The sequence below is a fragment of the Pan paniscus genome, chromosome X (genome assembly GCF_029289425.2).
Source record: "Pan paniscus chromosome X, NHGRI_mPanPan1-v2.0_pri, whole genome shotgun sequence".
Taxonomy (NCBI): Eukaryota; Metazoa; Chordata; class Mammalia; order Primates; family Hominidae; genus Pan; species Pan paniscus.
This window is the reverse complement of record NC_073272.2, coordinates 54,460,366-54,470,997: the sequence shown is the minus strand read 5'-3', so window position 1 is coordinate 54,470,997 and position 10,632 is coordinate 54,460,366. Positions and strand designations below refer to the sequence as shown.

The following is a 10,632-nucleotide window of genomic DNA, read 5'->3' as shown; positions in this document are numbered from 1 at the left end:
TATAATTATATATATTTATATATAAATAAATATAAATATATATTTATATATAAATATATATAATTATATATAAATATATAATTATATATATAAATAAATATAAATATATATATTTATATATAAATATATATATAATTATAAAAATATATATAATTATATATAAATTTATTTATATATAAAAATTTATATATCTATAATTATATATATAAATTTATATATACAAACTTTTTTATATATATAAAATTTTTTAAATATATAAAAATTATATATATAATTTTATATATATAATTTACTTTTAAATTTTAGTTTATTGCCTGCCTTGTCCTGTCAGAATGAAAGCTCCACAAAGGCAGGAGTTAAAGACTCACTGACTCTCCTCTGAAAGAACACTACATAGCACATCATGGTAGGCTCTCAGTGACAATATATCAAATGAATTGATTGAGGGATTAAATGGGCTGGGGCTGTGGGTCAGAGAGGGTGCCCTGGAGACATCCAGGCAGGATTAGCTACAACAGCAGCCTGGGGGGTACATCTGGCGGTGAGAGCAGCGCAGCAAAGCTGCAGGAAAGAGGAGAGCTCCGGGAGTGTGGGGATGTGACCAGGTAACAGCACAGGTCCCAGAGGGAAGGCAGTGAGGCAATTGGGCAGAAACTGGGGAAACTCAGGATGATTGTTGGGGCTGGGCTGGGATTAGGCGGTGGAACTTGAGTGGATGTCTTCCTACTCCCTCCCTCCCAGGAAAAGTCTCCCCTCTGCATGGTTTTCCAGCTCAATCCAGCCTGGCCTGCCACAGCCACCTGGTGCCCGGCCTTTTTTTTTTTTTTTTTTAGACAGAGTCTCCTTCTGTTGCCCAGGCTGGAGTGCAGTGGCACAATCTCAGCTCACTGCAACCTCCGCCTCCCGGATTCAAGTGATTCTTGTGCCTCAGCCTCCCGAGTAGCCGGAATTACAAGCACACGCACCACCACACCCGGCTAATTTTTGTATTTTTAGTAGAGACAGGGTTTTGTCATGTTGGCCAGGCTGGTCTCCAACTTGTAACCTCAAATGATTCGCCCGCCTTGGCCTCCCAAATTGTTGGGATTACAGGTATGAGCCACTGCGCCCGAGCCAGGCTTTTTAATGGCACCCTGAAATCTCAGAGCCCATGACGGGAGGCCAAACTAGTACTTAGAAAGTGCTAGGGCAGGGGCTGAGCAGAAATGGGGTTGGTGGGCTCCCTTTCAGCCCTTCAAGGCCTGACAGCGCCCTCAGACTGTGGAACAGCCCGCAGCTGGGTGAATGTAAACACACACACACATACTCTCTTTCTCTCTCTCTCTTTCTCTTTCTCTCTCCTTTACCTTGAGGGGAGGCAGAGGGAAAGGGATAGAGACAGACAGAGACTGAATGTAAGAGAGAGGCCAGAGAGACACAGAGAGAGAGAAGGAGAGAGAGGTGTGTGTGACAGAGACAGACGGAGACACAGGAGGGAGAAAGAGACAGAGAGAGAAACAGAGAAAGGGGAGAGATCCTTACATACAGAGAGGAAGAGAGAGACAGAAAGGGGAAGAAGGGTGAAAATGAGAGTGAGAAAAAAGAGACAGAGGCACACACAGAAACCAGCATGCCAGACAGAGAAGGGAGAGAAATAGAGAGAGAGAGAGAGAGAGCAAGAGAGAGAAAAGGAGAGCAGGGAGAGGGAGAGGGCTAACGCCAGGAAAGAAAGAAAAATAGAGACCGGGTGGGGTGGGGCAGAGATAAGAGAGGGGAGCTGGAGAGAGATAGAGAGAGAGACAGAAATAAAGATGGAGATAGAGAGGGAGACACGAAGAGCCACGCTAAGACCGAGAAGGTGGATAATGCGTAGCCCTGAGTCTCAGTGAAAACAAAAGCTAAAGATAAAACAAAACCCCCCACATCCCCCCCAAACAATAGCAGCAAACAAACAAAACCCTGGGAAAGCTCGGGACATTTTACAAACAAGTGAGGAGAGGGTTTTCCTCCGCAGACTGGCAGCCGCAGCCCGGGCCCAGCTGAGGCTCAAGACGCGTGCAAACACAGAACACACGCACACCTGCTCGAGCCCAGACACGTGCACACCCCATCCCCCCATAAACGGTCTACTGCTGTGGACACCCTCAGACAGCAACCCGCTCTTGCATGAGGAACGCGTGCGCACGCATGCAACACACATACACACACACACTCACACATACGCACACGCACTCACACACATATGCACACACGCACACGGAGGCAGAGGTACATCTTGTACTCTGCCGTGTTCACACAGGTACACAGTGTACCCTCTCCGAGCGCCAGCGCTTCGTCCTCAACAAAGGCGTTACTGCCCTCTAGGGGACATTTTGGAAATTTGTGTAGGAGCATTTTTGATGGCCACAGTGCTGGGGTGCAGGGTGTCCTTCTGACATTTAGGAGTCGGGGAGGATGTTGGCCATCCAGTAATATGGGGGAGAGTCCCACGCAGCCAACATGTCCCGCATCCTCTAGGACTTTGGACTTTTAAGTAAGTGAATTTAGAATCTATTTCACAGATAAACACCATTTTTTTCTCTTGATCTTAACATACCCCGAATTATCCAGGAACGTGGCTGTCATGTAAGTAAAGAGGAGGCTGCACTTTGGTTTGGGATGAGCTTTCCTTAGAGTTGTTGACTATTTTAGAAAATCTCACCTCCAAGGCCTGTGCCTGTCATTTTCCTGCACGTCCTGCCTCTGCACGTCCCTTCTCCTAAATCCATAGTTACCCAGTATAAGACATTGGGGGCCGGGCACGGTGGCTCACGCCTGTAATCCCAGCACTTTCAGAAGCGGAGGTGGGCGGATCACCTGAGGCACGGAGTTCGAGACCAGCCTGACCAACATGGAGAAACCCCGTCTCCACTAAAAATAAAAAAATACAAAATTAACAGGGCGTGGTGGCGCATGCCTGTAATCCCAGCTACTGGGGAGGCTGAGGCAGGAGAATCACTTGAACCCGGGAGGTGGAGGTTGTGGTGAGCTGAGATTGCGCCATTGCACTCCAGCCTGGACAACAAGAGCGAAACTCCATCTAAAAAAAAAAAAAAAAAAGACATTGGGAGCCTCTAATTACTTCCTTGAATCTCCTGGGGAGTGTCATGCCCAAGCATTTACATATTGAAATACAAATTGTTTTCTTATAAATCATTTTTCTTTTATTTCTTATTTGTATTATAGTTAATACAAAATGGATATTGTATAAAATATGGATTTTCTTTTTAAATTACATGTGCAGAGGGCCAGGCGTGGTGGCTCACACCAGTAATCCCAGCACTTTGGAAGACTGAGGCGGGTGGATCGCCTGAGGTCAGGGGTTTGAGACCAGCCTGGCCAACATGGTGAAACTCTGTCTCTACTAAAAATACAAAATTAGCTGGGCGTGGTGGCACGAACCTGTAATCCCAGCTACTCAGGAGGCTGAGGCAGGAGAATCACTTGAACCCAGAAGGTGGAGGTTGCAGTGAGCCGAGATAGTGCCATTGCACTCCAGCCTGGGTAACAAGAGTGAAACTCCATCTCAAAAAAAAATTACATATGCAGAGAGATTATATTCCTAAGAACTTCATTTCCAGACAGTAAAGGGGTGTTACAAAATATCTGTTACGTAGAAGAGGGCACTGGATATGAGAGGGCTGAGAATTGTTCACATACACAGACACACTCAGATACACACTCACACACATGCAATGGTCCACAAAACCACCTTTGTAACTCCCCTAACACACACATGGATGAACGAGATCTCAAACACTGACAGATAGGTACACACAAGCAAACTTACCCACATATACTTTCATTCACACAGACATATATATACTCATTGACCCAATATAGCTGATGATTCAAATCCTCCCACATATTCAGACACAACACAGATATACACAAAGTTGTATATTAATATTGTCACATAGATAATCACTGTCACGATATTAACACTCAGATTCAAAGTTACTTACATATGCCAGCAGGCTGACATGCACTTGAACCCTACCGTGTGTGTATACACACACACATACACACACAGGTATAGTACATAGAATCCCCCTCAGAGACCTATAGATATATATGCACCCAGAAAAAAGCAGGCAAGTAAAAAACTGCTCACATATACACACACATGCTCTAACACAAAGAGACAGATTCAAACTCTCTCACATAGATTAGGTGTGCTCACCAACACAAATATGTATATCCTGGTATATGTACACACACACACCCATTCACATATACACTCCCACCCATGAACAGACTTATAACAGCTCCAACACACACACACAAAGGCACACTCATACACTTTAGCAATACGCAAACAAACACAAAGATAAAAATTGCATATTGTACATATACAGACACACACAAAGACAAGTACACATGAGCAAACGTGTACACATATAAACTTGCTCACACACAGATACACTTAACTGACATACACATCCTGCAACAAGTATACTGCTGGAGCCAAACCTGCTCATGTGCAGAGACCAGCTAACTCTTGCACTTGTAAGTGGACAAACGAGCAGAGCTGCCCAGCTGGTAGGCTCCTACCACAGCAGAGGGCTAGAGCAAGAATGGCTCCAGAGCAACCATGTGCAAAGAGAGGTGGTAACTGTTTTCATCACTTCCCGTTGAAACATTCCAGATAGTATGATTATTACTTTGCTAGTTGTTTATCATCAGTGAGGTTTTGGAGTTTGGCCTATACCTATGTGGACAATGTTTGTTTTTGTTTTCTTTTCTGTTTTATTTTTTTTTTAAGAGACAAGGTCGGCTGGGCACGGTGGCTCACGCCTGTAATCCTAACACTGTGGGAGGCTGAGGCGGGATGATCACTTGAGGCCAGGAGTTAGAGACCAGACCGGCTAACATGGTGAAACCCTGTCTCTAGTAAAAATACAAAAATTAGCTGGGCGTAGTGGTGCATGCCTGTAATCCCAGCTACTCCGGAGGCTGAGGCAGGAGAATCGCTTGAACCTGAGAGGTGGAGATTGCAGTGAGTGAGCTGAGATCATGCCACTGCACTCCAGCTTGGGTGACAGAGTGAGACTCTGTCTCAAAAAAAAAAAAAAAAAAAGAGACAAGGTCTCGCTCAGTCACCCAGGCTGGAGTGCGGTGGTGTAATCATAGCTCACTGCAGCCTCAAACTCCTGAGCTCGAACAATCCTTCTGCCTCAGGCCCCGAAGATGCTGGGATTACAAGCCTGAGCCATCACGCCTAGCCTTCATTTTTGAAAAATATTTATTTATTTATTTATTTATTTATACAGGGTCTCGCTCTGTCACCCAGGCTGGAGTGCAGTGGCATGAACCTCAACCTCCTAGGCTCAAGCAATCCTCCTACCTCAGCCTTCAGAGTAGCTGGGACTACAGGGATGTGCCACCATGCCTGGCTAATTTTTTAAGGTTTTTTTTTGGTAGAGATGCAGTCTCACTATGTTGCCCAGGCTAGTCTCAAATTCTTGGGCTCAAGAAGTCCTCCTGCCTCAGCCTCCCAAAGTCTTGGGATTACAGGCATGAACTATTGCACCCCGCCTATTTTTCTTTTAATTTGATTTTCTTCTTATTTTTCCTCAAGTTTTTTTCTTCTACAAAAATAGGAGGGCTGTCTTATCACCAAGAAACAGAAAAAATAGAAGCATTGTATGATTGTTGCTATGTGGACTATTATATAGTATAGTATTAGGTGTTTCTAAAGAGAACAGTATTATTTTATTTTTCTGATTGTTACTTTTTTATAAAAAAGTTTTATTATAGAGTATTTCAAACATTAAAAAGTAAAGAGAATACTGTAATGAACCTCAGTGGATCCATTGCCCAGACTTACCAATTACCAACTCATAGCTAGTCTCATTCTGCCTATAACCCTACCCACTTCCCTCACTCCCAGTATTCTGAAGCATATCTGTTATATCATTTCATCCTTAAGTATTTCAGTATCTACTCCTAAAAGGTCAGGACTCTTTTAAAAATATTACGACAATATCATTTTTATCATTTCTTGGTTTATTGATTGATTTACTTGTGATTGGTATTTGATACTAAAAATTAACCAAATCTGATTCCTGGTGGGATTTCATACTTACTATCTTTTGTTTTTACATAAAAATATTTGTCAATAAATGAATGAAGCCCAACAATAGTTTAATTGAGTTGCTTTATGACTTTGTTTCAGAGTGCTGCTTTCTTTTTTTTTTTTTTTTTGAGATGGAGTCTCGCTCTGTTGCCCAGGCGGGAGTGCAGTGGCACGATCTCGGCTCACTGCAAGCTCTGCCTCCCAGGTTCATGCCATTCTCCTGCCTCAGCCTCCCGAGTAGCTGGGACTACAGGCACCTGCCACTATGCCCGGCTAATTTTTTGTATTTTAGTAGAGACGGGGTTTCACTGTGTTAGCCAGGATGGTCTTGATCTCCTGACCTCGTGATCCGCCCGCCTCGACCTCCCAAAGTGCTGGGATTACAGGCGTGAGCCACCGCGCCCCGCCAGAGTGTTGCTTTCTTAAGAATGCAGAGAAAAATCAGTTTTCAGAACTCACAGAGGTCTGCTGACCCCTTCAATAGAAAGATTTGGAATTTTTAAAGCATCTGGCAGTGCAAATTGAGAAACTGGGATCTTTTATGAGATGGGTTAGAATATTTTTAGCTGGAGCTCAACCGGCTAGTGACAGGGTTGTTTGATTAACAAGTAAAGCTAAGATGCCCCTCCCAGTAGAATCTCACAGGTTAGCGGTGTGCAGGGAAATTGTCTACACTATTTTTAAGACCAATGAGGTAAAGGGAATAGGAAAGGGGCCATGTTCAATTATTGCTGTTAGGAGATACACTGGTGACAGGTCAAAGGGCATTGAGATGACACTAACTTAGATGTTCAATCAGAAAGGTTTTCATTTTCTACCCATGCATCTATGGGTGTTGACATTGCATAGTTTACAGTACTAGTTAGAAACTTGAAGAGAAGTACAAGAAGCACCAACATAAACTAAGTTTGAAATATTCAAAGTGATACATGAATATTTTGAAATACTGTGGAAACTGCATAAGTCTGTGGACAGATGCTGCTGTTTACAACAGCAGTTTGTTTGGAAAACTCTGAGATTCATTTACTGAGGAGCCCTCACCTGTAAGTTTGTCTATAGGTCTCATTTCCACAGTAAATTATGCCAGATGAATGTAATTAAATCCAAGACATTTCCCACCTGCCTTTCAGCTTTCTGTAAGGAACTGGGATCAGTACACCCTTCCGTGTTGTTTTAAACCCAAATGTGTAGAGATTTGGTAAAAATAATAGTAATAATAATAATAATAATAATGAGGTAAAAGAAACATGGCAACATTTCTTTGTGAATGCTTCTCATTTTTCAGATTTTTTTTTTTTTTTAGTCTCGCTGTTGCCCAGGCTGGAGTGCAGTAGTGCAATCTCGGCTCACTGCAACCTCCGCCTCCCGGGTTCAAGCGATTCTCCTGCCTCTGCCTCCCAAGTAGCTGGGACTACAGGCGCACACTGCCATGCCCAGCTAATTTTTCTTTTTTTTGTATTTTTAGTAGAGACGGGGTTTTACCATGTTGCCCAGGCTGATTTCGAACTCCTGAGCTCAGGCACAGATTTTATGTTTACTGGCTTCAACAAATGGCTTTTTTTGCACACGAATAAAGTTACATAAAAAATGTTAAAGACACTAAAGAATAGCGTGAAGACTACTGACAGAGTTTATGGATTTGAAGCAAAACTTCAACTTAGGAAATGTGAAGTCAAGTATGGTTCCCTGGGTGATGTTTACTTGGTGTTGCAATTTGAATACTAAAGAAGACTTATTAGGGTAAGTAGAGCAATGTCTGCATTCACTTAGGGGAAAAGCTTCATCATTATTTTAAGATACACAAAATGAAAATTTTCTGTTGCATTCAATTTGTGAGCATTTATTTATTTATTTATTTTGGAAACAGGGTCTCACTCTGTCACCCAGGCTGGAGTGCAGTGAGGTGATCATGGCTCACTGCAGCCTCAACCTCCCAGGCTCAAGCAATCCTCCCACCTCAGCCTCCTGAATAGCTGGGATCACAGGCACGCGCCACCATGCCCAGCTAATTTTTGTATTTTTGGTAGAGACGGGGTTTCGTCACGTTGCCCAGGTTGGTCTCAAACTCCTGGGCTCAAGCAATCCTCCCACCTCAGCTTCCCTAAGTGCTGGGATTACAGGCATGAGCCACCGCACCTGGCCTGCATTTGTTACAAGAAATTTCATATTTGATTGAAAGAAAAGAAAGAGATGCTACATTTAAAAAAGAATCCTCCCTTTGAAGCACAAAATTCAAACACTACAAATTATCCAAATTCTGAATATTTGTCGAGAAACGAGTTTTAACCCACTAAAAAATACTCTTTGACCATTAGCTGCAACTTACTTAGGCTAGCAATTTCCTGTTGATGGTGACTACCAAAAGATAGAAAAGATCATGCAGCTATTTCAAGCACAAAACCTTAGTCTCTGCCTGGCCATGACAAGAACAAGAGAATTATAAAAGGGAGGTGGAAAAGGAAGGCACGAATAAGCAGTTGTTCCATTTCTTAAGAAAGGTGGGTATGGTGTGAAAGCACCAGCCATACTCAACACTAGTAACTGCACCTGATGCTTCTGAGAAACCAAAATGTTATCTGATGACCCCAAAGTTTGTGTTTTTGAGGTCAGCTCTGCTGACCTGTAGAATCATGCAGCTACATTTCATACATTCAGGCTAATTACTGAGGGCATTAGGTCAAACATTGGGTTGTGTGTGAGCAATCTCCATGGAATGTGTCTTACCTTCAACAACATGCTTTCCAAGATCAAAAACTGGCAGGCCACAATAGAAGTTTATATCTGTGTCAAAACTACCAATTGTTATTTACTTCATTTCCTTTGTTTGAGCTTTTACCAAGAAACACAATAACTTGATGTAGAAGATCTATGCTCAGCACCAGTGGATTTGCCAAGTCAAGATTAAAATGACCATAAATGAATCAAAGGACCATAAAATAAATCAAACCACTTATGACTTGATCAGAAGTGGGCATGGATGTTGACCACTACAAATTCACATTAGTGAATTTAAAAGTTATGGTCTGCTATGGTTTGAATGTGTCCCCTAAAGTTCATGTGTTAAAAACTTAATCCCCAATGCAACAGTGTTGACAGGTGGGACCTTTAAGAGGTAATGAGGTTATGAGGACTCTTCCCTCATAAATGGATTAATGTTGTTATCACAGGAGTGGGTTGGTTATCACAGAAATGGGTTCCTGATAAAAGGATGAGTTCTACCCACTTCCCTTCTCTCTTTGTCATGTGCACATGCTCTCTTGCCCTATTGCCTTCCACCATGGGATGATGCAGCAAGAAGGCTCTCACCAGATGTAGCCACATGATCTTGGACAGCCCAGCCTCCAGAATGATAAGAAATAAAATAAAATCTCTGTTCCTTTTTTTTTTTGAGACAGAGTCTCGCTCTGTCACCCAGGCTGGAGTGCAGTGGCGTGATCTAGGCTTGCTGCAACCTCTGCCTCCCGGTTTCAAGTGATTTTTGTGCCTCAGCCTCCCAAGTAGCTGGGACTACAGGGGCCTGCCACCAGGATGCCCGGCTAATTTTTGTATTTTTAGTAGAGATGCAGTTTCACCATGTTGGCCAGGCTAGTCTTGAACTCCTGACCTCAAGCAATCCTCCCGCCTTGGCCTACCAAAGCGCTGGGATTACATGTGTGAGCCACTGCGCCTAGCCTAAAATCTCTGTTCTTTACAAATTACCCAGTCTCAAATATTGTTATAGTAGCGCGAAATGGACTAAGAAGATTGGTGCCAAGAATGGGGTTGTTGCTATAATGCCTGAAAATGTGGAAGTGGCTTTGGAACTGGGTAATGGGTAGAGGTTGAAAGAATATGGAGAAGCAGGCTAGAAAAAGCCTGTAAAGCCATTAATAGAGGGTTAAGGGTGATTTTGGGTGAGGCCTCAGAAGAAGACAAGTGCTATAGGGAGAGCCTAAACCTCCTTAGGGATTACTTAAGTGGCCATGATCAGTTCTGATTTCATGTGTTAAAAATGTAATTGCCAAGTGGTTCTGATCATGACCACTTAAGTAATCCCTAAGGAGATTTAGGCTCCTTAGCTTTGTTTCTAATTCCACGATCAGAAATATGGATGGTAAAGGCCATTTTGATGAGGTCTCCGATGGAAATGAGAAATAAGGTATTGGAAACTGGAATAAAAGCCACCTTTGTTATATGCGTGCAAAGATTTGGCAGAATCGTGTTCATGTCCTAGGACTTAGTGGAAGGCAGAATTTAAGAGTCATAAACTAGCATATATAGCAGAAAAAAAATCTAAGCAGCAAAATGTTTGAGATGCCGCATGACTACTTTTGGCTATGTACAGCAAAATGAGAGAAAAACGATTTAAATACAGAATTTATAATTAAAAGAGAAGCAGAACAGAAAGATTTGGAAAACTCTCAGCTTGACCATGTAAAAAATACAAAAGCATGTTGGGGAGAGAATACTAAGGGTGTGACCAAGAGACTGCTAAAGAGACTAATATGGGTAGAAGGAAGCCAGATTCTATTCAGAGGCCTTTGAGGCAAGCTAGG

General features: G+C 42.7%; 1 protein-coding gene across 3 annotated transcripts in view; it reads right to left on the bottom strand.

Moving 5' to 3' along the window:
• The window catches only part of GPR173 (G protein-coupled receptor 173), a 29,523-nt gene that overhangs the window by 5,983 nt on the left and 12,908 nt on the right, over positions 1 to 10,632 (bottom strand). Inside the window, exons 2-3 of one of the 3 annotated variants that reach the window (XM_055106566.2) lie at positions 2,978 to 3,058; positions 2,681 to 2,889 (exon numbers count right to left, since the gene is read on the bottom strand). The exons of 1 other annotated variant lie outside the window; for it this stretch is intronic. The gene's annotated coding sequence lies outside the window, so the exon portion shown is untranslated. Of the gene's footprint in view, positions 1 to 2,680; positions 3,059 to 10,632 lie in introns of all 3 variants that reach the window. One more of the 3 variants, XM_055106565.2, reaches the window with a different exon arrangement.